At 49.4% G+C, this 27,697-nt stretch overlaps 1 protein-coding gene across 1 annotated transcript in view; it reads right to left on the bottom strand.

The window, feature by feature from the left end:
* The window catches only part of PTP4A3 (protein tyrosine phosphatase 4A3), a 41,735-nt gene extending 18,051 nt beyond the window's left edge, over window positions 1-23,684 (bottom strand). Inside the window, exon 1 of the mRNA XM_079301416.1 lies at window positions 23,530-23,684. The gene's annotated coding sequence lies outside the window, so the exon portion shown is untranslated. The remainder of the gene's footprint in view (window positions 1-23,529) is intronic.
* Between the last annotated feature and the right edge of the window lie 4,013 nt (window positions 23,685-27,697).

The following is a 27,697-nucleotide window of genomic DNA, read 5'->3' as shown; positions in this document are numbered from 1 at the left end:
CAAAGCCCTTCTGAAGGCAGCCACTAAGCCCATGGGGATGGTGCTGCACAGAAACCCCTGAACTGTCTCCTCCTCATCCTCCCCAGCCATGGCCATTGTCACTTTAACAGCAGACACTGCCCCTTGAAATAGCCCCTCCAGGGATGTCCCTTTTCCAGCAGATGGGACAGAGATGCTGCATGTAGGTGAGAAGTGTCTCCTCAGGACTATCAAAAACACAGAGAGATCCTGGGGGAAACATGACTGAGTGTTAGCCAGGATCATTAAAAGCCATGGAACAAGTGAAGGGAGATGTAAAAACAGGCTGCTCCTAGGTAGGATGTGGCAAGGTCTGGTCTGGCAGGGTTATCAAGACCCCCCAGCACATCACAATCCAGGTTCTTCCTATTAAGCCCAGGTCCTACAGAGGTGGTTTTCCCTAAAATCCTCCTCCTGCTGGAGAAAACTCCTTATCTTCAGCAAAAAGCCACAGCAGAGCTCCATGGTTGCCACAGGACAAGTTCTCTGCAAAAGCAACGAGTAGACCAAGCTCTAGGGACAAAGGTGGGAACTTCCAAGCTGCCAGTTTTGGATGCATGGCTACAACATGGCCTGATTTTGCATCCCCTCCTGCTCCCCTGCACCCTCCCCTGCCCTCCTGGACCCAGCCGTGGTCAGCAAGAGGGACAAAATCCTTTGGTCCTGCTACCCTTGCACAAAACCCCAGAGCTGTGCCAAGAGCTGTCCCCCACCCGTGGGAGCTTGCAGAGCAAATGAAGGTGGTTTTCTTTCAAATAAAAGATGAAAGGGCATGAAATGTTGAAAGTCACAGCTGTTCTTGCTGGAGGAACATAATGTCTCCACTTGCTCTGCAGAGCTTGCCTGGTGTGTAAAGCACTGCCTCATGTCCTCAGCATGATGTGCACCTTGTCCACATGGGAGACAGGGGACTAAACTGGAAGAAGGAGGAGGGAGGATCAAGCATCACTTTGGAGAAAGTTGATTAAGGCAGTACAGAGCTCAGATTGTTCAGGGTCTGCAAACCAGAATCACAGAACTGCAGAATTGTTCAGATTGGAAAGGATTTCCAAGCTCACCAAGTCAGTCCTCCAACCAAGTACCACCCTGCTCACCAAACCACATCCCTGAGTATCAAGTCTACCCATTTTTTAACACGTTAGGAATGGATTCCACCACTTCCCTGAGTAGCCCATTCCAGTGCTGAGAGTAAAGAAACTCTTCCTGATACCCAACATGAACCTCTCCTGAAGCAACTTGAGGCCTTTTCCAACTACAGAACTTCTGAAACTCAAATCCCTTTGGAAATGAACTTTGCAGCTGGGCTCAGATGGGTACAAAAAGGTGAGGATCTTTTTTCAGCTCAGGAATTGGTGGCCAGGGAGACCCCATTGCAGGCTTTTGATGTATTAAAGAGGTGTGGAAAAAAAAACCAAACAACCAAAGATGGAAGAAGACTTTTAATGGGCCCGTAGTGATACTATAAAAAGCTTTAAATTGAAAGAGGACAGGTTTATAAGGAGGAAATTTGTTATGATGGGAGTGGTGACACACTGAAACAGGTCACCCCCAGAAGCTGTGGCTGCCCCATCCCTGGAAGTGCTCAAGGCCAGGCTGGATAAGGCCTTGAGCAATCTGGTTGCAATGGAAGGTGTCCCTGTCCATGGCAGCACGTTTGAAACTAGACAATCTTTAAAAGTCCTTTCCATCCCAAACCATTGGGTGATTCTCTGAGTGCCTGATGGACAGGGTGGTTGGGTGTTATGACCTTTCCCCTGGCTTCTCCACATCAGCTCCCACCCAGCTTCCCACTTGCCTCTTCAGCAAGTGGAGTTCAAACTGGATTCAAGCCTAATCAAGGTATTAAAAAAAACCTTGCTGGAACAAGGCACTCTGAGAATTAGGAAAATGGGATGAAAAATCCTTTGGGCTGGAGCCCAAAAATACTGTGGCTTGGGACATGGTCCTGGATAGCAAAAATGGGCTCCCCATTTGCCATCAAGACTGTCCCTTTCTGGGCTGCACACCAGAAGCAGAGAGCAGCTGCTGCAGCCCCAGATAAGCACATTTTAAATCACATCCTCACTTGTCACACAGAGATGCTCTGGCATGCCAAGGCTCTCCTAACCACTGTTGGAGGCAAAACCAGCTAAAAAAAGATGGCAAACTATGCAGATTCTGGTGCTTCTTGAACTTAAATGAACTGTTTTTCAATACAGAGGATGAACAGTCATCCAATCCTGTTCCTGTCATTCACAGCAAGGATTTCCAGCAGTGGCTTTGTAAAAGCCAGCAAATGCCCTGGTATCTCAGGAAGGGAAATTGCAATAATTTGCATGAGCAAAAAGCTCGTGTCAGAGCCGCTGTGGGATGATGATACTTGGTGCTTTTCCCATCTTGTCAGGGAAAGCAAGGAGAAGGTCATGCAGCACAGCCAGCTGGCTCTGATGGACCATGCCCAGGTGATTTTGGAGACCACTGAAGGAGAAGGACCACATCCTCAGGGGAATGGCAGGATGAGAAAGAGATCCATCCTGTCTAGAGTGGAAACATCACCTGAATACCACGAGAGGGGATGCCACATCCCACTGAATGGTGCACCCAGGAAAAGCAAATACAACAGTGGGATGCTGCAGCCTCAAAGCACCTTTCCAGACTGATATTACTCTTGGGACAACATGGAGGTGAAGTGGTCACCAACAATTGTTTTTTGAACTGGAGGAACCTGTTGTCAGCACCTCTTCTCCCCAAAATGCCAAAAGGCTGGAAGGAGAGCGTCTGACAGTTCAGGAAGTGTCCAGGAAAGCTTACTTAAGAGCAAGCTTTGCCATTGACTTTCTTTCATCTAGATTTTTGCATAAATCCGGTGCTGCCTTTAGGGAAATGCAAATTCCCTGGAGAAGGGGAGTGTTTGAAGGCGCTGGCTGCGCCAGGCGAGGAAGCGCCGCTTTTATCACCTGCAAATTCAATAAAGGCTGAGATGTGAAGCCTCCCCACCCTGCTAAGCAGGAAAACTTCCTCAGCTCCTAGGGTTGGATCCAGCAGGGATGGGACAGGCAGGATGCAGCGTTTCATCCGTGCTCTGCACATCCTCCCCAGCCCCAGGGGTGAGCTTTAATGGCCTGGAGACACGCAAGCTGCTCCGGCTCCGCTTGGCTCCCTGGCTCCCGGGTGGTTTCTGAGGCATTCTGACACCCCAGCGTGGGTGGCATTTCCCAGCCACCCTTGCTGTGCTGGAGCAGGTTCTAATCAAGCTGAAAGCAAACCAGCTTCCCCGGGTAAAGGAAGCTGCAAGCCCAAATCCATCGTTTATGACAAAGCCAGCCGATGATAGCAAATGTTTCTGGGGATGCACATGCACATGCTCTGCCTCTCAGCAGGGGAAAAGTGAAAGAAGGTGAATGAAAAAGCATTGTAACAAGCTGTTAGGGTTAAATACTGGCTTTGAGATCTGCCCAGAGTGGTCTCTGTCCCTCAGCTCCCAGGGGCACATAAGAGTGTTTCAGCCTGGGGAGGAGGCAGACAGACATTCCCTATTCTGCTGGCCATGGGTGTGTCCTGGGAGGGTTTTTTTTCTCCATCTCTTTTCATGTTGCTTCCTAAAGAACAAGGCTGCTGCAAACAGAAAATGAAATACTGAAGAATATCTATGGAGACTTTGCAGAACACGCAGTGTTGACTTAAAGCTCAATTAATTCCCCTATTGTAAGCTCCTTTGGTACAGACAGAAAGCCAACTGAGGGCATTCCTATTAATATACCTGGCTCCATGCTGAAATCTACACTATTTCAGCTACTCTAGAAGAAAAACCCTACAGACACAGATATGTATAGAGTACTCATGCAGCCAGCAAAAAGGATGCTTTGGTATTTCACAAATAATTTATATTTGGTGTTGTATGTGACAATCAACAGCAAAACCAGCCTGGCATGGGCTGGAGCACAGTGGGACAGAGGGAGCAGAGCAAGAGACACTAAAGATGTTCCCTCCAGCCACAGGACATGGGGCTCATCTGCTCCAGTCCAAAGTCAGCAGGTTTGGCTCAGTCCTACCAGCACGAGGCCATTGTGACATCAATGGGTCTTGGCAAAGGCACCACGGAGTAGATCTTGTCTTGGGGGAGTTAAAAAAGAAATAAAAAAGTTTATTTTCAGCTTGATCTGTTCCCAGCTCATCTCTCTACAAACAGGCAGCTGTACTGGCAGGGCACTGTGGGCAGCACTGGGACAGGCAGCTGAGGGTTGCTAAATGAGCACTGTAATTCAATGCTGAGGCATGGGGTGAAACTCTGCTGTGTGTTCCCACATGGGAATTTCTCTGGCATTTTCTTTTATCAGCTGGTCGGTAAAACATCCCCATCCTGTTCCCAGAGCTCCTGTAAGTGTCATCTGTCACACAGATGGAGCACATCCTCTCTGCTGTCATTAGCACGTCCTGGGCTGGCATTTACTAGAAACACAGCACAGGGACTTCCCTCAAGCTCCACCAGATAGTGGCACCTAAAAGGTTATGGGGATCTCAGCAAGAGACTTCCCTGCAAGGTCTGGAAATGCCAGCCATGCAGAAGGACCCACAGTCTCCCTGTCTGAGCCTCCCAAGCCATCAGGACTGTGGAGATCTGCATCTGGATGGGAGCACCCATGGAGCCATCACCTAACTCAGGCACAGAGCAACACCTGCCCCAAATCTGCTCCCAGGAGAGTGGCACAGGGTAGGAATAGGAGCTTTTAGTTAACACTAAGGATCAGCTCTGAGCTCACCCACTCCATCAGCACAACCACCAGCAGGAGCATCATCGTGGCATTGCTGTCTCCAAAGATGCCAACATCACCAACTTCTCACCAGGAGCACATCCCAGGCACCCTTCCAGCTTGCAGAGAACCAAGGATAAGGAAGATTCACAGCATCTAGGATCAGCAGTGCACCCCCCTGATGCCAGATCATTGATATAACCCTGGTCTTTGACCTGACTGCTTCCATAAAAACAAAAAACAGCTCCATGAAATCTCCCCTAACTTTAGTGGACACCAATTTTAGCCCAGCTGCCTGCATGATGCCTCTGCTGCATTTTTAGGCCTAGCTTCAGGCACAAATTCTGATTTTTGTAATGCCTGAAGACGGTTGTGGGGAATACACAGACATTTTTAAAGCAATGGCAAAAATAAATCAGTGTTTAAAGGGAAACAGAGGGAGGAAAAATAGTCTTGTTCTGGAAAAAAAAAAAAACTACTAAGACTTGCTGAAAAAACCTACCAACATGTGAAATACTCCTATTCTGACTCCCATCTCTGGGCCATGAAATCACAAAGCTGGACCATGGGCTGCCCCTCTTGTCCACAGTCCACTGCCACTCTCTGCTTGTTATCTTGGGGAAATGGAGTAAGGTTACATGGCTGTCCTGTGCGAAAGCTTTTTGTAATTTGTTGTCATTCAGATGGGTTTAAATCTGATTAGTTTTCTCCAGCTTTCATTTTTGGAAGTGATTTATCATGCCTCTGCATTTTAGCAGAGAGCACTAAATGGATGGAGGATGCTCAAGAGCAGCTCTGGGATATACAGAAGATATCTCCATGTCACATTAACCTAGCCTTGTACAATATGGTAATTTGAGACAAACTTTGTCTCCAAATCACGCCTTTTTCAATGAGTTCATTTTCAGGAAGCTGTCCCATCCACTAACCTCAAAAAATGTCTCTGGCTCGCATCCACTAAACCAGATAAATGAGAGTTTATAAGTTCATAACTCGAACTGAAGTCAGAAAGTTTCGTCTTTCGTTTTCTAGAGCTGATTCACGGCCAGCCTGACCCAAATGTGGGCTTGCTTCAAGTCTTTTGTCATTTCAGGGTTCATTTACAGTTTAAAGTGATGCTCTCCTCCTGCCTTAAGTCTCCTGTGCTCTCATCCCAGCTCAGTGCTGGCACAGCTTCTCTCTGCACTCCCCAAAGCTTGTGTGGATGCACTTTTTGAACTTGATCAAGTGAAATGCTCCTGGATTTGCTTCTTTGCCTGAAATTCAGAGGGATGTCAAGCAAGGATTTTGGTCCTGGGGCTGCCCAAAAAATCATCCCTGATGCTGAGCAGAGGCAGACAGCACCACACTGGACTTATTTCTACCTCTAGAAAGACATTTGAGTTTCTCCAAATTGAGCTTTTCCCCTCTCTGCCACACCAGTACAAGAATTGTGAGTTTCCTTACTCCACTCCAACCTGGCTGTATTTCTGGTCTGCAGAGTCAACAAGAGGAGCAGCAGCTTTTTGGCTCCCTTGCAAACTCTGCAGTCCAAGAAAATCAGACGAAACATTTGAATGTGCTCAAGCTTGTTCGTCAACAGTCTGATTCTGAGGGACCTGACCCCACGTCCAGGCTGGCTGATCCTGCACCCACAGCAATATTTTTGGGTCCTGTGTGGAACACTCCTGCTACAGTCCTGATGCCAAGTCTTGCAAAAGTTCCCAGGCTGAGGAGCTGGATGTGAGGAGCCTCCACTGCAGGGTTCATGTGAATTGCTGAAGCATCTCAGCTCACCAGGGAAGGGTCAGAAATGGGGAAGGACATGCATCATGTTGGCTACAACTCAGTAAAAGCAACAAAACACCTACAGAGGACTGTCTGATATTTCACACTGACTGTCCCAGGAGGGCTGAGGTTGGAAGGGACCATCTCCAACCTCCCCAAGGGGTGAAGCATCACCATGGGCATCTCAGCACTGATGCCTTGGCACCCTCAGGGACACCCTGCAGATCAGATGGCCACTGAAGATGGCCACATTACCACCATGCCTTGATTGATGGATGAGATTCCTGGTCCAAGCTACTTGAACTGTGCTCCTCTGAGATGTAGCATCTAAAGCTAAAGGATGTAATTTCCTCCCTTTGCCCTGCCCAAGGTCACTGAAGGATGTGGACCTGCATGGAGACACAGATGCCCCTTCCCAAATGTCCTCCCTTAGCTCCAAATAGCACCAAATTCTTTCACTAGGGTCCTTCAGAGACAGGAAATGCACCCTCAACCCCAAAATGTGGTGATCCTCATCCACAAGCCCATCCAAGGCGTGGTGCCTGGTCATGGCCCAGGATGAGGCATCTGGCTGAGCCCACAAGGTGGAAAGTTCAAGTGGCTGCTGTTTATTTGGCTTTGCAGAGAGCAGTCATCCAGGCTGAACCTGGGCCAAGCACCTTCCCATGGCAGGAAGCACTGCTGGAGTCTTTAAATAACCACCAGTGGTCAGGGCTTTGGTTTGCAGCTTCTCTGGATGGAAAACCATCCCTTCTCTGTGCCTGCTCCAGCTCTCTCCTGGGTGTAAATGTTAACCCTTCTCTCATTACCTCCTAGGTCTTCATGTTCATATCCACTAGCTCCACGTAGAAGCTTAATAGAAGAAAGAAAAGTTCTCCAAGCACAGGCATAAAAACACATGTGGGCTTCTCACCCCTTGTGAAAGTTGAATTTTATGTCCTACAGTCAAAGCTTTCCTTTGCTTTCATGTAAATTTGTAGTTCCCTGGGGCTCTCCTCACCCTCCCCATCCTGCTTTAAGGTCCACACATATCTCCTCACAGTCCAACACTGAACTGCACCACCATAAGTGCTCCTCACCTTCCTGCAGCTGGACTGGTGCGTTACCAGCTCATAGGATTAAAATCAAGAATAAAATCCTTCCTCCAGTGCAACTACAAAATGCCAAGATCCCTCCACAAAGGCTTTTCTCAAGTATTCCCCTGGGGTACTTGAAATCAGAAATCTTGCCAAGAACCTGGGTAGAATGGGTCACCCAGCAAATCCAGCTTTACTGATGGAAAGTTCCCAAAAGCTGTTTCACTGGGAAGCCTGGCTACTCTGGGATTTGGGCTTGCCAAGACTGGGGAACATAAATGATTTTTATTTTTTTTTTTTTTTACCTATAGCTGTCATTAACATATTAACTTAAAATGATGGTTGGTCAGATGAAGCTCTGTAAATAAGCAAAATAATATTTTACAGTTGGAAAACAAGACCTTGTCCTGACCTCCTCTCTTGGGCAGATTCACTTTTGCACACAGCAAACCAGTATTTTATTTTAAACTGTGCTTGTAAAAAGTTAAAAAAAGCTGCTTCCTTGACACTTAAGTCAGGTAAGGACACAGCAGGCCAATCTGCCATATAAATAAGCCTGCTCTTGTATACACATGTGTTTTAAAATAAGCTTATGAAATGTAAACACATGGGCTTTAACAAAAAATAATCCAGTCTCACTGAAACCATTTAAGTGAGACTGAGCCAGGCCTCAGAGATCTGCACAGGGCATGCTAACTTTGACCCAAAAACCCTTAGAGACAAATAAAACACCTCATAAACATGCAAAAAGGAGCAAAATTCAGTATTTTTCAGAAGGATCATCCCTAGAGCTGCATTTTTGTCTTGGCTATAGGAAGAAGAGAGTGGGAGGGGGAAGAGTTTCTTCCAGTTCATATGAGCACATTTCACACTCCCCACCTTTGTATCAATGAAATGGGCAATTTTTCTATTTATCTCTGGCCTGTATGCCCCAGGAGAGGAGCCAGCCATAAAGAAACAGGGCTTTAAAAATAAAACACAGCCTTGGTTTCAGAGGGGCAGGTGCAAGAGGAAAAACTACTTTTAACCTTCATTCTGCAAGAGGGAAATGCTGGGACCCTTCTGAGTGGTGCTTGTCTGAGTTTAGAAGATTTATTTGGAGGCATCTGACTGGTGGTTAATCCTGGTGCTGGGCACTGGGGCTGGGGAAGAGGACATCAAAGCATTCCTGCATCTGCTGGGGAAGGGAGAGGCAGCAGACAGGGCTCTGCTCCTCCCTGCAGGCAGCACAGACCTGAGCATGGGGCTCCCCAGGACAGAAAAGCTGCCTAGGTGTCTGAGCAACCCCCTGAGGATGGGTCTTCCCACTTTTTCTGGGCTCCCATCCTGCTGCAAACACAAACAAGAGGAGATGCTCCAGCCCCCTGGAATTGCTCTGAGAGATCCATGTTTTTCTCATCCTGAGGACCCCAGTGCTGGGCACAGGTCTCCAGGTGAGGTCTCACATTCCATGATTCTGGGAAGGTGAGCTCCCAGCAAGCTCATGAGACCAGTGGCTGGTGTCCCTGGATCCATCCATCCTGGGGTCTATGGTGGAAGCTTTTCCTACCAGTGATGGAGGATGGTTGAAACCTCCCTTGAGCTGGCTCAGCAGCAATCCCAGAGTTAGCATGGCCTGGAGATGAAGAGCACATTAAGGATTTAGCAGGACCTGACAGCTCATAACGGGTGGCCAAGGTAACTTTGTCAAAGGCTGGCTATTCAGCCAAACAGCCTCAGGCAAGCTGTCTCAGGGGAGTTCTGGGTACACTGCATAAATCTCCAACCTTATTAAAGCTCCAAAGACCACAGAATCCAGCTCCTGACCTTCTCCGGAGCAGAAAATGACAAAACGTTTCCTGTTATTTATAGCAGCTGGAGAGCCTGATGGGAAAACCCTACTTGTGAAACGTGGGCTGCTTGCCATGGCTGCTCTCAGGGAACGGTCAAGCTGCTCTGAACTCCAGCCTGCATGGACATTTCATCTCTGGGGCACTTCAGCCTGGGCAACACCACGTCCAGTGGCTGCACAAGAGGAACAGGCAAATGGATCTTGTTCCTGTGAGCTCTTCCAGGTCATGTTTGCACGGCCCAGCTTGACTTAGACAAGGCTGAGCATCCCAGAGAGGTGGCATCACCTGTGGGCTACAGGTACATGGCCACCCTTGAGGAGCACAGTTAATCTGTGTGAGGCTCCACCTGGATGTGGCTGACCTCACCTAGGAAAGGTGAGGAAAAGGCACAGCTCCTTTGCCCACCCCCATGAGGTGCCACCCCCTCCTCAAAGCACAGCAGGACAGGCACTGGCATGTTTATCTGCTGGTAGGTGGATTTCCACCACTCTGCCATGCATGGAAGATGCTTTCCAGCATGTTCAGCCAGGCAGGTGCAGGGAATCTCACAGCCCAAGGTGAGCTCTTCCTGCACTGGGGCTTTGCTGCCGGGAGCCTCCCAGCCCTGGCCCTGCTGGAGAGGAGCCTTTGCTGTCCTGCTGTCCAGGAGGATTCCCAAAGCTTCTGTCTTGGGCCAGTGCCAAGCTGGGTGTTCTGTTCACTCCCAGGCCCAGGGAAGCAGCTGTTTGTCAGCAGGGCCATGAGAGGCTGTGAAGGAGCTCACCAGCCACGGGAGCAGCTGGCTCTGGAGCTGCCATGACACTGGCACCCAGGGCCAGGCACTGACCACTGCCCTGCCACAGCCAAAAACAAGCCACTGGGCTGAGGGTAGGGTGGCAGGGAGTGTCATCATGTCAACAGTGAACAGCTGCTGGGATTTAGGAGCAGCACAGGTCACACTCAGGAATTTCACCTTCATCATCAAGCTTCTGCTCCTGTCCAGGTAGTGATGCCTTGTGTAGGATTCAGCTTGAGTGCAGAAACCTGAATTTAGGGACCCAGGAGCCTCATTAGAGTCATAACAAAAAACACAGAACGGTTTGGGTTGGAAAGGAACTTCAAATGTTATCCAGCCCAATAATATTCAGTCCTGCAATGAGCAAGGAGAACTTCCAGTAGATCAGGAGACATTTTCAGTCATCTGGCTCCAGGCTTCTTGACAGGCTCCTCCTGTCCTTCTCTGCTACAGCTCTGGTGAATCTGTGTGGCCCCATGGCCAGTGTGGGAGACTGAGACCCTGACACATCTTACCCTCAACACAAAACCCCAAACCAGACCCATGGCCAAGGCCTAGGCACATCTCAGCCCAGACAGATCTTCTCCCAGGGATATCTCAGCCCTTGCAATGGACGAGCTCCTTCTAAACATCCCCAGGCAGTTTGCCTGCAAGTCCAATTAATAACACTGTATTTTGTCAACAAAGTCAGGTCAGCAGCAATTCCTAGACTTCACGCTGGTTAACCTTTTCCCACCAAACAAGCCCAGGGATATTTTGACTCTCTGCCCTTGAGAAGTTTATTTGTGTAGGATCCATCCACTTACCAGCTTCCGGCAATGAAAAGACACACAAGGAGCGTAACTGCTTTCTAATAGTTGGGGAAAGACTTGATGGCTGTGGCCAGGGCTCTCTGGCACTGGCACTAGAAAAGCAGAGCACTTGCCAAAGCCACCTGAGAGAGTCCAAGAGGCTTGTAATTAGCCTGGGAGAGAAATCAGAATGAGTGCAACAGCCCAACCATTGCCCTCAGATGCAACAAGATCTTCTGCAGAGAACCTGGAGGTGATCTACTTGCTGGAGGCAAAATGTGTGGACTGGGATTGTGGAATAGTGAAAGAAGACTCAACAGAGAAGAAACACCAGAGAAAGCCATCCCTTCTTTCAGCCTTGTCCACATGCCACCACCCAGGAGGAGATGACTCAACACCAAACCACTTCAAGCTCCCCCAGTGCTTTTCACTGCCCAGGACCACATCTCATCATCTGATGCTCACAGGATTTTGAAGCAAAAGCAGATGAGTGGGATCAAGGAAAAGGGCTATCTATCTTAGCGTTGGCCTGGTGAGGATTTTGCACCTCTTAGAAGAAGGACTAAGGAGATAGATTTCTCATTTTCCTCTTGAGACGTGTGGGATGCATCTCTCAGCCCAGGATCACAGGCTGCTGCAGCTCACAGGTTGTTTCAGCTCCGGGTAGCCCAGAAACCTTCACTGTGATTCAAAAGGATTGGCCAAAAGGGATTTAACTTGAGACTCCCTCACTTGCCTGGGCTCTCCTGGCAAATGATTAACAGATGCTGGACTGGCTGGGAGCTCTTCACCCAGACAGAACAGCATCTGGCAGGCCCATTACTGCCTTGTGTGGCGGGTGTGCCCTGGAGATTTATTGCCCAGATACAAAGTGACTGAGCTCTGTCCCAGGAGCACTGAGAGGAAAAAGCAGAATTTCTTCATAAAAGAGCCTGCTTATCACAATTTCAATTATTTGCACATAAAGGGGAGGCCAGGAGGGCAAAGACACCCCAGGATGATATGGGGAGATGTGGGTGCTGCCAGCTGGAGGAGGGTGTCTGGTTTAGTGAAGGAAAGGCCATCCTGGAAAGGGGTAGGGAAAGCTGTGCCTTTTACCAGCATTTGGGATATTTTCTTCAGCACATTCCCCTCCCTTCAGTAATCTTGTGGGAGCCTGGAAAGACGGGTTGTGAAATGCAATTTCTTCCTGCCAGCAGCTCTGTGGGGATGCCAGGAGCCAGAGCAGCCTTGCATGGAGGCAGAACCAGTGTCCATCCCACTGCAAACATGAGACACTGATAATTAAACTGGGAGGTGAAGAGAAAGCCTTTCCCAGCATACAGCTCCTCCCTGGCCTGGCTTGCCCCTGCACAAGGATGGACTCAGAGTGTGTCAGACTGGGGAAAAGGATAAGGGGTGTGCTCATCATGATGCAATATTTACCTACTGAGATCTGGGTGAGGTCATGCATTTGCATCACTTCGGGCTCTATTTGCTCAGGGATAGAGAGTAAAATCCTTCAGGTTTCAGAGTGAATCCCAGTTTGGAGCAGTAACTGGGAGAAGAGCACAGTGGGATGCACTGGCTCCTGGGTGGCTACTCCAGGCCATGTGGATCTTAATGTTGCCTCAGTCCATCCCATGGGTGGGCAGAACACTGGGCTGTATCTGGCAGCAGTTTGAGAGGACACTGGTCACAGCCACGTGTTGGACTGAGCCATGCACACCGTGGTGTGTCTGTGTGACGTGCCTTCATGCAGCTCTGCTTTCAATTAAAGCCACTTATGATTTTAGCAAGAAAAGACTGAACCAAGTGCATCCCTGGCAGGCTCGCTAATGCTGGCCAGATGTGCTGCTCCTGGCAGGTGCCAGAGTGGTTGCAAATGTGCAGGTGGCTTTGCAAGGATAAAGTAAGAAAAAAAAAAAAAGTACAAGAAAAATGGATGGATCATTGCCATCAGACCAGATCTTTCAGAAAAACTGAATGGAGCCGGTCCTGGATGCTTTGTGGTCTGGGCTTGGGCGAGGCCCCAGGGCTGTAATGGTTTTATTTAGGGCATGCAATAACCTTTGGCTCCTATTGTATCTGGGTTTGCCAGAAAGGCAGTTGGTTTGGCTGGATTAAAGCTGGCAGTAATTACATGCCAATGCCTCCTCTGTAGTGAGGAAGGGCGAAACCTAAAAAGAAAACCACATGTGCATCCCACTATTCATGCCACTTCATGTGGGGACACCCTTTAACCTCCCAGGAGCAGAAATCCAGCTCATGCCCAGCATTAATGCTTTGAAAACTTATTGACAATGCAGTCCAAAAAAGAGGAGAGATGTGGGAATGCTTCTGGTGTCAAAATACATTTCATAAGTGACCAGACTCATCCCCTGAAGGACACCCTCTGCCTCAACCCAGCCACCAACCCACCCAGCAGCCTTCCAGCCTTCCCTAGTGAATGTGCCAAATACAAACCAGATGCTCCAAAAAGCCTGCTTGAAGACATTCCCTTTCATCTGGTAATTGCTGCTTCTGAAGGAAAAGATCCAAAGTGGTCCTCAAATCCTCTTGAGTAACCCAGACACCTATTTTTGTCCCTTTTGGGCTTCTGACCATCTTTGGCTTTGGCTTATGAGTGACCCTGCTGCTCCTCATCTCCTCTTCCCAGCAGCTGATGGCCAATTCCAGCCTCTTTGACAGCTTTTGCACCCTCAGGACTGGTTTATTGCCACCCACCTGCCATCAGCCACGTGCAGTCCAATCCTACTGTATGGAGTGCCATGATTCCACTGAGATGGGCACCACTGCTTCCCCAGCATCAGATGGACATGGTGCAGGAAAGTCAGGCTGGAGGGTGCAAAAATGAGGTGCAAAAGGCAAAATTAAGATGCTGTTTGGAGCAATGGCAGTGATAACAGCTCCATCTAAAACTGCAGCAGGAGGAAATCCACACCCCCACCTCCAATCTGACCTATACAAGTCTAAACTTAAATGAGGTACATGTGCATTGAGGATTTTCTCTTGTCCTCTTCAGTCACTGCATTTCTAGCTTTGACAAATAAACAGCCAGTCCTCAAACCTCAGGCTTTTTATTGCTTGTGGTTCCTTCCCCTTCGCTTCTAAGAAATTAATAACAGAAGGAGAAGGTTGCAAAACACACACTGACCTCTCCTTTAAATACAGTGAGAAATCAAATAAACAAGGAGAGAGGAACAAGGAAGATCGACTGCAGGCAGAAAATGCCCAGCTGTACCCACTCTGAGTGCTGGAGGCTGTGGATGCTGATTTAGGCAGTGAGAAAACACGATGCACAAAGCAAACCCAGAGATGAGTGAAGAATGTGATGCACTCCTGTTCTGGAGCTGCAGCTGTGAAGGAGCCCACGGGCTGCTCAGAAAAGATTCAGGAGGGGAAGTTAATGCCCAATGTGATGTGCTAAACAACCATGGCCTGGAGGAGAAGAGCAATGGGGTCTGCTGGTTTCCTCCTGGTATCTGCTGCTGATGCTCAGTGCCCCATCAGCATTGCTCTCCCTGACAGAGGAGATGAGCATTAGTGGGAATTGTGTTACACCAGCCCAGCAACTACACTGGAAACTGGGAGAGGAGAATAATCCTGCTAATAACTGCAGAGGCCAGCTCCTTCTTGATGATGCTAATTTACATGTGGTTTAACGAGGGCACAGAATGATGGAAGGACACTGCAGGGGAATATAAAATCCTGCCTCAAATGGACACATGCTGGTGCAGTTTAGATTAGGCAGAATGAAAAAAAAAAAAAAAAAAAAAAAAAAAGAGTTCTTAACTAAAGGGAAACTTGGAGGAAATAAGGAGCTGGGGAGCAAGGGCATCTGGAACATCCTTCCTTCCATCAAATGTACCAGTCAGGTTCTGCCAAGGAGAAGGCAGGGGTCTAAATTGGGATGGACAAGAGAGCATCTCAGCATCACCAAGAATAAGCACAGAGCTCCCAAAGAAAGTACATAAAAGGCAAAGAAAACCCTGGCAAAGATGCAGCAGTGAAAAGTATGGCAAAAAATTATCATCCTGAGGGGAAAGCAAATACATTGCAGCTCTTCCTATACCATCCTGGATGGTCCAACATCTCCAAAAGGGGACCACTGGTATGGAGCCACGTGTGTATTTTGACCTGATGAACTTTCACATTTTAAATCCACTTTAGCCTTTGAGCAAAGTGCCTGGCAACAGCTGTGCATGGGAAATGTCTTCCCCACAACACCAGGGCTGAGATTAGCATGGGCAGGAACATGAGCCCTGGCACTACCAGAAAGGAGAGGGAAAGGTGCTACTGAAGGCTGCACCAGGAAAAAAAAAAGCATATCTTCTGCCAAAATGGCTTTTGCATTGCAAAAGAGAAGTGTGCTAATGAAATTAGATAATGGTTTCAAATTGGAGAGCCTTTGTCAGTGGTGAGGATGTTTGGGGTTGTCCTTCTGCAGGCTGGGACCATTCCCAGTGGGAATGGCATGGTGGATTTTCCTTTTCAATGGGTGAGCTGCAAATCAAACTGCTGGGGCTGTCTCCAGTGCAGGAATGAGGAAGCCTAGATGCCCTTACACCCCCCCAGCCATGCTCCACCAGGAACTCTGGGGTTATTTAGGTTGGCAGACCCACAGTAATTGGTAGAGCCTGCCAGAGGATAAACAGCAGAGCAGGGAAAGGAGCCATCCAAGCTAAAAGCCAGTGTGGGTACAAGAAGAACAAGGCCAAATGGGTACAAGTCATCCACAAATAAATTTAAGCTGGAAATGAGAGCAGTTTGTATCCGTGCAAGCAGCAAGGCTCTGGCAACAGCTTTCCCAGAGGACTTGCCAGGGTCAAACAGCTCATTAGTTTCAAGAAGGAAGCTGGCAGGGGGTTTGTGTCATGGCTGCTTGTAACAGTGGGGGGGGGACCAGCCAAAAATTGATGGTGGCCCTGGGGCTGCCTTCAGCAGGACTTGGGTCTGCAGCCACAGCCACATCCCACCTGTGCTGGTGGGATCTGGAGGGATGCAACAGCATCTGCTCAGAGAGAGAGGGAGAGGCTGCACGGCGAGGAAATAAAAACACAGCTCCGCTTTTCCAGCTGACAGGAGCTTAAACACCGGCTGGGAACTGGGCTCAGGGCCCTGTGTGAAATTCAGCTTGGCTTGTCTTGAGACAGCAGCTCTACTCCCTGAGCACCCCAGGAGCATTTTGGTAATAGCAGGGGGAATCAGACCTACTTGTCAAGCGTGTTGCTATTTGTGCAAACGCTCTGTACCAGAGGGAAGCTTGAAGAACAAGTCCCCTTTTTATAGCGCGTTGGATGCTGGCAGTGAGCCTGCAAATTAGAAGGAATTCAGAGAGGAGCAACAACAACAACAACAAAAAAGCCTAAGGGGCTGGAGGGATTAGTTTGGGAGGGAAAAAAAAAAAAAAAAAAAGGAGCTAAGTGTGTGGTCCAGGGGATGTGACTTTGGGCTGGGACTGTACCCAGTGTTGTCCCATCCACAGCAAACTTCCCTGTGCAGGTTTCCCCACCTGATGTGTTTTCTGCCACCTCAGGAGACAGCTCTGTCATGTCCACACAGAAAAAAGAATTATTTAAAAATAACATATATGATAGAAAGTGCAATAAGAAGCTGCCAGAATAAAGGTCAGCCCATGAACAAAATCAGTTTGAGCTCGGAGGAGCTTAGCCATTGCAATGAAGGGTGTGTGGGGAAGAATCCCCTGCTACAACGTTTTTTTTTTAGGGTGGTTTTACCCCAAATTAGCTCAGTTCATCCCCAAACTCACTGAATCACTCAGAGAGGTGCAACATCCCCAGCTGGATGTAGTTTTGCTATCCATATCCTTATTTTCTGGGGCACTGAGGGGGGCAGGAGTGACCTGGATCATGGGTTTAATCATCAGCCTTCAGCCTGGCTGCACTTGCACTGATGCCAGGGCCCTGGAGAGGGGACTTGGGCAAGAGCCCAGCACTGTCTCTGCAGGGAAAAGCGTGGCTGTCCCCAGCTCGGGGTACTCAGCCTCATGGGGACATTCCCATGACCAAAAAATTGCACCAGCCGGGATGCAGCAACACATCACCCTGGGGAGCACCAGCACAGGGACATGGAGAGTCTTTCAGGGATGAGACCAACTTTCCAGTTTGTTGATCAAACCTCCCACTTTCAGTGCCTGCCACACAAGCACGGATGAAGCTGGAATTTGCCATGATGGGATGTAGGAGAGGAGGGAACACAGAGGCTGGGACAAGCCTTCCCTTAAATGCCCCCCTAACACCACCTTAAAAAATAATGAACAGGGGGCAGTGGAGGTTACTGGTTTGGTATGAGAATTTTCATGAGCATGAGAAAAAGAAAGACCACATAGCTACAAAGTTTTTTGTTTTGTTTTGTTTTAAAGCAAGTTTCAGGGGTTTTGGGAGAGCAAAGCTTACTGCAAAGTTTGTTTTCTGTTGTGCCCATGTTACCAAGCAGAGCTGGCCGTGGAATGTGCAGCAAGGGGCACCCGGCTGTGCTGCACCCCTGCTGAAGCACTGGTGGCCAGGTAGGATGGCACAGCCCAGGACATTGCCCAGACACTCATCTTCCCAGCTCAGCACATCTTTGCTTCCAGCACTGCCCCATTTCCAACAGTTGTGCTGCACATGCAGCTAATAAACAAACATCATACAGACATCAAAAAGTGGTTTTTAGATCTTGGGATAATCAGGGCATTTGCCTGGCGCCTTTCCCCGGCATGCCAGGGTGCAGTGCAGTAGCCAGCAGCTCCCAAACCCTTCTCCGGAAAAGTTCAAACCCTCAAATACTTGGAATTGCTCTTTGAGGGAATTTATTCTAAAGCCGCTTTAACGGCAGCTGGGAATTACCAGGGAGGCACTTTGCTCTGCTATTTCCCAGCTGCTGACCCTGTTTGCATGAAGGGGGCCCCAGGCTGGGACACTTGGGGACATGTGCCGAGCCAGCGCTGCCTGGAGTTGCACCCAAAATTACCCCTGTCCCAGCTCGCAGGAAAAGCACAGAGAGGGGCTGTTGTGCATGGCAGGAGTGAGAAAAATGAACTCCCACATCCAGCAGTGAAGGCATGAGCTGGGATGTGGTAGGGTTATCTTTAAGACTCTGTTCCCACGAGGGCTGAAAATTGCACCCAACCATGTTGATTCTTCCCCAGAGGAAAAGCAGAACTGGGAGGCTGTGAGCCTCCCAAAAACCAAATCAACATCCCAACCCATTGGTGGCATGTTGTTTTTAAGAGTAAAATGCTGCTTATAAAAGAAACAGGTTATTGAACAACATCAGTGTCAGCAAGTCAGAGCTAAATGTCATCAGGACTGCGAGTGACAGGTCCTGATGGAAGGCTGGAAAATGCCACCACCAGAGCTGTGGCTGTTCCTCCTGCAAACACCCTCCATGTCCCCATTTCCCTGAGAGGGTTACAGAGCCCTTCTTCCCTCCACACTTAACACAGAGACTGTGGCCACCCCACCTGACTCAAGCCCTAGGGATGAGCCTTGGCTGGGTTGTGTCTGGTGGCAGACAGAGGTAACTCCAAGCGCAACAGCTGCCAGATGTGAACCCACCTGCAGCCACCAGGTAACTGAAGTGATGGGGCCCCCAAAGCCACAGGCAAGGGTTGCCCTGATAGGATCAGCCCCCTGCAGCACTCGTGGCTTTCTTCTCCCTCTGTCACGCTTGAAAAACATTTGCGGAAAAACACAGCAGGATGAAGAGGGTTTGAGTGGCAAGTTGGAGAAGGAGCTGGGGGAAGAAAACAACTTGGCAAGGAAGGAGGAGCTGAAGGACACAAGAGTTCCCATTTTGGTTCACAGCTCCCAAGGGTGCTGCTTGGAGCGTTTATTGACCAACTCGCCTGCCCTCGATGAGCTGGCCTTGCAAACTGTGGCAGGAGGGAGGCTATTCCTGGTCAAGGCATGTACAACAGCAACACTTTCTTAACTCTATAATCAACTGGTGACACACAAAACACACAGTCAAGGACTTTCCTGGAGAGGGCTCTGGCTCTGCAGTTACTGCACCTGCAGCATCACCAAAAAAAGCCATCAGGTGCTGTCATGAAATGCTTCAGTGGTCCCAAAAAAACAGGAATAAAAGAGCTTAAGTTCAGCGAGGCAGACACAATCTGCTTAAAAAAAAATCAAGGTGCACCCTTGCAATGCAGCAGATAAAGAGAAGTGAGCTGCCTCTCTCGGTATTAGAAGAAAAATAATCATTGTCACTATAAAAAAATGAGATGCATGAGGTCAAGTTCATTAAGGGTGAAAGGCAATGATTTGACTCCAAACCCAGCTGTTCTCCCCACCATTGATACGATCTTCCCAGCACAAGTCTGCACGGGAACTCGTCATCCCCCCACTCCTTGCAACACGATAACACAGCACATCGCCCCCAGCTCCCAAGTCAAACATCTTATTAACTGCAGTGACGTAAAAGAGGAAATCTCCGAGAACTATCGCAGAGATGAGAGGGAACACATTTACATCAATAGGCAATGATACTGCTGCAGAGAGATCTGCACATAAAGCAGCACCCAGCCCCTCCTTCCCCTCCCTCCTCTAATCACTCCATGTCATGGGAAACTAAACCTGACATCCAAACAGCCTCGATACGAGACACTCGCTGTAAAAATATTTTTAAGATTGAAAAACAACAAAAAAAACTTGCCTTCCAGGAAACCATTTGGATAGAAACCCTACGCAGCTGCAGCCACCCTCGGTGTCGTATTTATCCCTCCTGCTTTGGCTTAGAAATCAGGCAGGGTGAGGAAACAAAAAAAAAGGATGGGGGGGGGGGGGGGAAAGAAGCGATATTGCAGCTGATGAGCTGCGAGAGGCTGTTGGCAAAGTGGTCCAGCAATCATCTGAAATTCAGACGGTCACGTGTGGGCTCTGTCTGCAGCTCCCGAGCAGCCCGGGCTCAGCACTTCGCCCAAGTGCACACGCAGCAATTCCCCGCGCCGAGCTCTCCCGCCCCACTCCCACACGCTCCCCAGCCCGTGCCCCATCCCAGCCATACCCAGCAGGTTTTGGCACAGCACGGTGACCCAGCTGCTCCGGCTACAAAGGTGGATTTCTGCCGTGCAAGCGCAGGGCACGCTGAAAAGCATCACTAAGCTGCAAAACCACCCCCCCCACTTGGAGCTTCTCCACCCTAAATCCCAGCCCTGCAGGCAGTACTGTCTTCTCCACCAGGTGTGCCAGTGGCCATCACCCCACTACATCATCTGGGGGTGGTGGGGGGTCCCCTTGGCCTGGAGGAGTGCCCAGAACATGCTGTACCCGCTCCCGAGGCCAGCCTGTCCCTGGGCAACCCTGGGCATGTCCAAAACCAGCCCCCGAGCTCCCTGAGCTGCTGGGGTTGCATCAGAGAGCAACGGGTGAGCCCAGACACCTTCTGGGGTGAGGTGGCAGCCAGCTTCTTTCTTTCTTTCTTTTTCTTCCCTTTAATTTTCATCTGGGACATTGCTTTAGAGCCAAGGGATGCTTCAGGCTGCATCCTGCACTGCCCCACAGTGCAGCAGCTCCTGGGAACTCACCAGGGCCAAGCAATCATCAAAGGTACCTCTGCAAAAGGCCATGATGTGGCTGCAGAGATCCAGCCCCACCATCCCGTCCCCAAAATCCTTCAGGACAACTGAAACAAAATTATTTTTCTCTGCTTGCACCCATCCCGCACATAAATTAGCAAGAGGAATCAGGAGACTGAATGTTCCACACCGCCTCGGCTTCACCGCCCGGCTGGAGATGCATCGCATGGCACTGAAGTCAGGCAGATACAGTGGGACTAAAAAAAGAGCATGGTTGCTTTTTTTTTTTTTTTTTTTTTTTTCTTTTAAAGCCGGATTGCCTTTCACGGTGACTATATTTATAGGTAGAGCTGTTGAAATTTTAAGGGCTCCTTGCCACAGGAATCCGGTCGTGTCTCGTGTTCGCAAAGTGGCGTAACTTGGCAAAAATGAACATTTAATAGGCCAATGGGTGCTGCTTCCCTTCCTTAATTTTGGGTTAAATCAGAAAGGGAAGAGGACAAGATGTAAAATTAGCCAGGCACGCTGCTGCCATGTGCCACAGTCTGTATTTTCCCGATTAGGAGAGTAAGGAACACGGGACTTCACACCCGCCCCTAGACCGGCACTTTCCTTTTCTGTCAATGACCAAAAAAAACCCCCAGCTTTCCGCGGGTCTTTATTTTTGCTTTCAGTTTGGCTATCCGTGGCACACACCGAGCCTTCTCTGCACTTTGCTTTATGGTTGAAAAAATCCCGTCAGGGTTCAGCTGCAGAGTGGTAAAACTCGCTCTCCCCGTCCAAAGACGCCGGGGAACATCATCCGCCAACACGCCGCAGCACACGATGCCCAAAAACCCCACAGTCTCAGCCCAAAAGCTGGCAGTTTTCTTACACAGCAGCATGCTGTGCTGCTAAACCCCTTTTTTATTTTAATTTATGCTATAAAAGCATGTTACACCCCGTCCAAAGACTCTACCACCCCACTGAGCACGTCTGAATGCTAAACTTTGATTCTCTGTGACAATGTGTGTCTATTTATGACAAAACCCAAACCATAATTAAAGTTATTGATAGGAGACGATGTTTACAGTTTGCTATTTTAACATCAAGTGCTGCTGGATTTCAAGCCACTGATTTCCATGGCTTGCAGGGGATGATGAAGTTGGAAACATGCCTTAATGTTGGGGTTTTGGATGTTTCTCTGGGCGCTTCTGCTGTCAAATCAAAGAAATGCACTTAACAGGCCAATCCCAGCAGACACTTCTCACCCAGGATTGCCTTGACTGGAAGTTGAGCGATTTTTTTGAGCTATCAAGGCACACATAAAAATAAAATAGCAGTAACAAAAGCTTTTTGCTTCTGCAAGCAGCCCTCTGCCTAAGCAGAGCCAACAGGGTGATGGCTCAAGGCACACACCTTTGACACAAGTTAACCAAAGCTACACTTGTAATACCCCCAAAGAAACAAATTTCAGGTTGGAGCATTTACCAAAGGTTAAAAGTCTCTTCACGTGCCCAACTGTGAAATTTGGTGGCATCTGAGATCCCCAGAAAGTGGCTGTGTCAGGGACTGTGCTGGACCAGCCCCTGCCAGCCACCATCCAAGCTGTTAACTCTGAAAAATGACAACACTCTAAAGTCCCTGGATGTATATAAATATTGGTGCAGAACTTGGTGAGCCCACAAGGTCCTCAGCTTTAAATCCACCTGCAGCATTTTTAATGTACACTATTAGCAACCATGTGATTAAAAAAAAAAAAAAAAAAAAATCAGTAATCCTTGCAACAGTGGAATTTAAATCCAGCTCACAATCTGGTAGGGAAATTCATAACATTTTGTATACAAACAAGCCACTAGCTCCATTTAGCCACATTACTCTTCTCCCATTGCTGCCAATAAATATATGACTTCATTAAGATTCGGTTTCCTTGTTGATCCTCCTTTGTCCAGAAGGATGCACATAAACCCAGCCCAGCAGCTCCAGACACTTGGTTGCCCAGTTTACATTTCAGTTCCTTTGAGCAGAAAGATGAAGCTGTAACCAAATGAACTGGAGAAATTGGCAGCAGCACAAACTTGACAGACTCCAGCTAATTGCTTGGATTAGTAATTCCAGTCGCATGCAAAAATCCACTTTACCTACGGCAGAGAAAGGCATGGTATGGGGTGTCCTCCTGCTAGGTGACCTGCCCACCCAGGGAATGGGAACTACTGGCATTCCCAAGCCCCCACGCCATGGCAAGGCCAGGAATGGCTTGTTAGCCTACTGAGTACATGCTCAAATAGGGAATCACTGAATCATCCAGCTTGGAAAAGACCTCCCAGATAACGAAGTGCAACCATCAGTTCACCACCACCATGTTCACCACTGAACCATGTCACCAAGTGCCACAGCCACATGTTTTCTGAACACTTCCAGGGATGGTGATGCCACCACTTCCCTCGGCAGCCTGCTCCAAACACGACCCGGCAGAGGCCATCCCTGCCGCAGGGCAGCCCAATTCGTGTGAGGAAGAGGGACGGCGAGCCCGGACAGCCCGGAACACGGCGCTTCCCCCCCGGGCCCCTTGTGACACCGATCGCTGCGTCCGGCCCCGGACGGGGGTGGAGAGGCCCCGCGGAGCCCCGACAGCGGCCACGCCGCATCCCACCCACGGAGCGCGGCGGGCTGGGCTCTGCCGGGCTGCTCCGTGTCCGCACCGCGGGTGGGGGACTGCGGCACCGCGCCTGGGCTCCCGGCGGGGCTGTGGCGGGGAGGAGCGGCGTGCGTGAGCCCCGCACAGCGCGGATGAGCTCCCTCCCTTGATTTTGGGTTCAATCTGAAGGTGCCGCAGCCTCGCTGGGGGCCCCCACCGCAGCCCCAGGATGGCTGCAGTGGAGCCATCACCCCGCTCCGGGAGGACATCGCACCGCGCAGCCTGCTCCGCACGCCGCGGTGGCCCCGCAGCCGGCGGGCACGGACCCCTCCCGCCCGCATTGTTGCGCGGGCGGACCCACGTGCGGCGACCGCCGCCGCTTCCCCCCGCCCGCCCGGCCCCGCTCCCGCGCACTGACCTGCCCGCCGGCTCCGCTCGGCTCCTCTGGGCTGCGCTCGCCCTGCTCCCGGCTCCGCTCGCCGCCCGCCCGGCCCCGCTCGCCGCCCCCCGCCCGCACATGCAGCCGCTGCCGCCGCCGCCCCGAGCGCGCCCGCGCAACCGGCCCCGCCCCCGCGCGCGCCGCCGCCGCGTCACGTGGCGACCGCAGGAGCCAATGGGGAGGGAACAGCCGGCTGGGGGGCGTGGCCTCAGGATGGGATGGGCGGGCCCGGGAAAGGGGCGGGGCCTGAGGCAGGGGCGGGGCCAAGGGGTGAGGGGAGCGTGAGGGAAGGGGGACAAGGAACGGGAGGAAGGAGCGGAGCGAGAGGCGCTGGGGCCGCTCCGCTGTGGGAACAGCCGGGAGAGCTCGGGGTGATCAGCGTGGAGGAGAGAAAGTTCCGCAGAGAACTTAGTGCCCCTTCCAATATCCAAGAGAGCTGGAGAGGGATTTTGGACAAAGGAGTGGAGTGACAGGAGAAGCGAGAATTGCTTTAAAGTGGAGAGGTTTAGATGAGATATTGGGAACAATTCTCTGTGAGGGTGGTGAGGCCCTGGCACAGGGTGCCCAGAGAAACTGCCCCATCCTTGTGTCCAAGGCCAGGTTGGATGGGGCTTGGAACAACCTGGGATAGTGGAAAGTGTCCCTGCCCACGGCAGTGGGCTGGAACTGGATGATCTTTACGGTCGCTTCCAGCCCAAAATATTCTGTGATTCTGAGAAGAAGATAATGAAGATGATAAGAAAAGGAAGAGGAGGAGGAAGAAAGAACATGGTGATGAAAGGAAGAAGAGGAGGAAAAGAAGAAATAAGAAGGAAGACAAGGAATAAGAAGAGGAGGAAAAAAGAAGATAAAGATGAAAAAAGTGATGAGAATGAGGAGGAAGAACATGAAGAAGAGAAAGAAGAGGGAGAAGAAAGAAGAAGGAGAAGTAGAAAAGAAGAAGATGGAAACAAAGATGACAAAGAGGAAGCTGAGGAAGATAAAGGAGAGCCTGGGGCAGAGTCAAGGGCAGACAGCACAGCCTGGGCTCAGTGCAGCAGTGTCCCTGCCCTGGGGGGGAGATGCCCTTAGTCCCCTGGCCCATGGAGGGAGGAGGCTGCCCATTCCTGAGGCTATACTGGATATATTTAACATCTCCCACTAGTGAGTACGTGTGAGGCACAGAGGTCAGAGCATGTCATGGACTCAAGCTGGCACAGTTCAGGAGCTGCTGTCACTTTATAGCCAAGGGCCTCACCTCAGGTTGTCAACCTTTGTGTCTACAACCCATGTCTTTATCTGTGGTGTAAAAAACAGCCATAAATTCAAAGGAAGAGGAGCAGAGCACCTGAGGCCATCGCAGGTTTTCATTTATTTCTAACTTGTCTAGGACTCTCTTAGCAGAAGTCACTGCAATGGCATCCAAGGGCTTCAAAAAATGAAAAGAATAATAGGGGGCTTGGGGTCACAGTCACAGAGGGATGAGGTGATCCCTCAGGAGACACAAGCACATAGAGATGAATATCAGGAGATCCTCAGATGCTACTGCATTTTAAAGATATTTTTACCTCTTCCCTGGAAGGTGCTAAACTGGTGTCCTCTAAACCAGAATGGTCTGAGAGTGCTTTATGTTTCTGAGAACATTGTTCCAAGTATGCAGTCCTCCTCTCTGGTTAAGGGATGACCTGGAATCATAGATCACAGAATACCCTCAGTTGAACTCCTCAGGAGTTCAGCTCCTGGCCCTGCAGAGGACAAGCCCAAAAATCACACCTGAGAGTGTTGTCCAAATGCTTCTTGAACTCTGTCAGGCTTGGTGCTGTGACCACTTCCCTGGGGATCCCATTCCAGTCCCCTGGGTGAAGAACCTTTCCCTAATATCCATCCTAAGCCTTCCCTGACACAACTTCAGGCTGTTTCACAACACAGCCTTGACATCCCAACCTGTTAGGACCTACACCAAGTCCTCTAGAAAGACTTGAGGAGGGCTGATTTGGCATATGACAGTTTCAAAAGAGTAAAGGAAATAAGTAACATTTACCAAAGTTTCTTAACACCATGAATCTTATGCAACTAGCAGTGTTATATGTGTAAATGCATAAAATGGATCCTTGGATAAAAACTTTGGAATCTGTTGATTGATTTCAAAGGATATTCAAGACATTTGGTGTCTGCAAGTTTGAAACACACTGCTGGATGAAAGGGATTTTAATTTTCTCCTTTCCCTTCCCCTTTCAACGCAGAGCATAAGTTCAACCTTGGTTAGGCATCAGCAAATTCACACCTTGCAAAGAAGTCTGCTGAGAACAGAAAAAAACCTGTGACTTCCCTTGCTATTGACATTTACATTCTGCTGTCTGACTCCCTGCTACTTTTTCGAAGTGAGAAAATGATCTGTTTTTCACGTCAACATTTTTTAATGAAAACTCAGAGTGTGACTTTTGGTGGTGCTAAAATCAGTCTGGCAAAACCCAGGGAAGGCTCTGGAGGGCAGAGGTCCCCCTTCTAACACTGGTGATGGTGGGAGCCACAGAGAAGTTTGCCTGTGACTGCTTTCTTTGAAAGCCAAAAAAACCCCTGAGAACTGAAACAAACAAAAAAATTCCAAAGAAAAATGTGGCAGTTGCTGCATTTGGTTGGGTATTTTTGGTGAAATCTTTTCATGTTAGAACAGCATGATGCCTTTGCCTTCCACGGGGATTCCCAGGCACGATGGGGAACTGTGCTTGGCTCTGAGGGAATATGTTTGTTTTTCTGCATCCTTTATTGTTTGTAAAAACGACAGACCCGCCTTTCTCTCAGACACAGCAAATGTCAGTCATCTGCTTTTTATTTAGCAGAGAACCTGAGAGCGGTGGTTGGCAAAGCCATTCTCTTGCTTCCCCATCTGAAATGTCACATGGCAAATCGTGGCGCTCGAGCACAAGCTCAGCTTGACAGCTCTGGCAGAAGAAAAAGGGCCAACAGCATGAGGCTCCACCACATTCCCTCAGAAGTGCTGTCAAACCCAGCGTGATCCCTCTTGCATGGGTGAGGCTGAAGGGTTGCTGTGCCTGGGAGTGTTGCTTCTTGGCCAAGGGGTGTAAATTCAGACCAGTTTGGCTGATGCTCTTGGGCACCAAAGAATCAGAGAATATGACTAGGGGAGCTTTTGTCCATTGTGAGCTGAAGGGGAAATGAAGGCATTAAAAATTGATGGGCAATGCAACTGGGGAACACCTTCAGGTCTCCTGGCAAGCCTGAATCCATCTTCAGTCAAGCCTCTGCCTTGCTTCTTTGTATTTTAGAAAAACAAGCAGAGAGAAATGTTTCTGCAATCAGGTCACAGCTTTAAGAGGATCAAGTAGGCTTCATGTTAGCTGTAATTTCTCAGTTTGAATGGATTTTCAGCACAAATATCAACAATCTCCTGTGCACGTGAGCATCCTTGAGCATGTTTTTCAGCCTAATGCACTGAAAAGCAATGTGGAAGGATTGTAACCTCTGCACAGATGCTAATCCCAGTGGGCTGTGTTTGCCTGTGTTAGTGCCTGGCTATCTTTTAATGTGTGCTTGTCAAGCTGCTTGTATTAGAGCTGGGACACTTTCCTGGATCTAGACCACGCAGCCTCCATGTTTGCAGAAAGAATAGAAATGCAATCCATACACCTGCTTTGTCTAAATTTCTGTATTCTTTTTTTCCCTGCCCCTTCTGTCATTTCCATTTCAGCCAAACTCAACTTTCTTCAAGCCAGGACACCATTAACAGTGAACTGATGGAAAAAATGACTCTGCTTTTTACCACCTGCAGACAGCACTTCTCACAGCTGCTGTGTTAGAGAGGGAAGCACCAGAAGAGTGATAATTCTAGGTTGGAAAGGTTGCAGGAGAAACCACTCCCTTAAGGTAGGAAGTGAAACATGAATTCTTGAGATGTCAGTGTTGATGTCCCAGCACTGATACCTCCTTCCCATCCACTAAATGTTCAAGTTGAGCAAGTCCTCCATGGAATTTCTCAGCCACTGGAGCTTGTGTCTTGACCCTCTACACCACATATTCTGGTCCTTTGGAGAGGCAATTACGGCATCATGTTCCTTTGGGGCTGCAACATCTTGGTGAGGTTTCCTGACTTAGACATCACATTCACAGGCATGACAAGCAACCTGGATTTCTCCAGCTTGCAGAAGTC

The sequence above is a fragment of the Erithacus rubecula genome (assembly GCF_903797595.1).
Source record: "Erithacus rubecula genome assembly, chromosome: 3".
Taxonomy (NCBI): domain Eukaryota; kingdom Metazoa; phylum Chordata; class Aves; order Passeriformes; family Muscicapidae; genus Erithacus; species Erithacus rubecula.
This window is presented reverse-complemented; position numbering and strand designations above follow the sequence as displayed.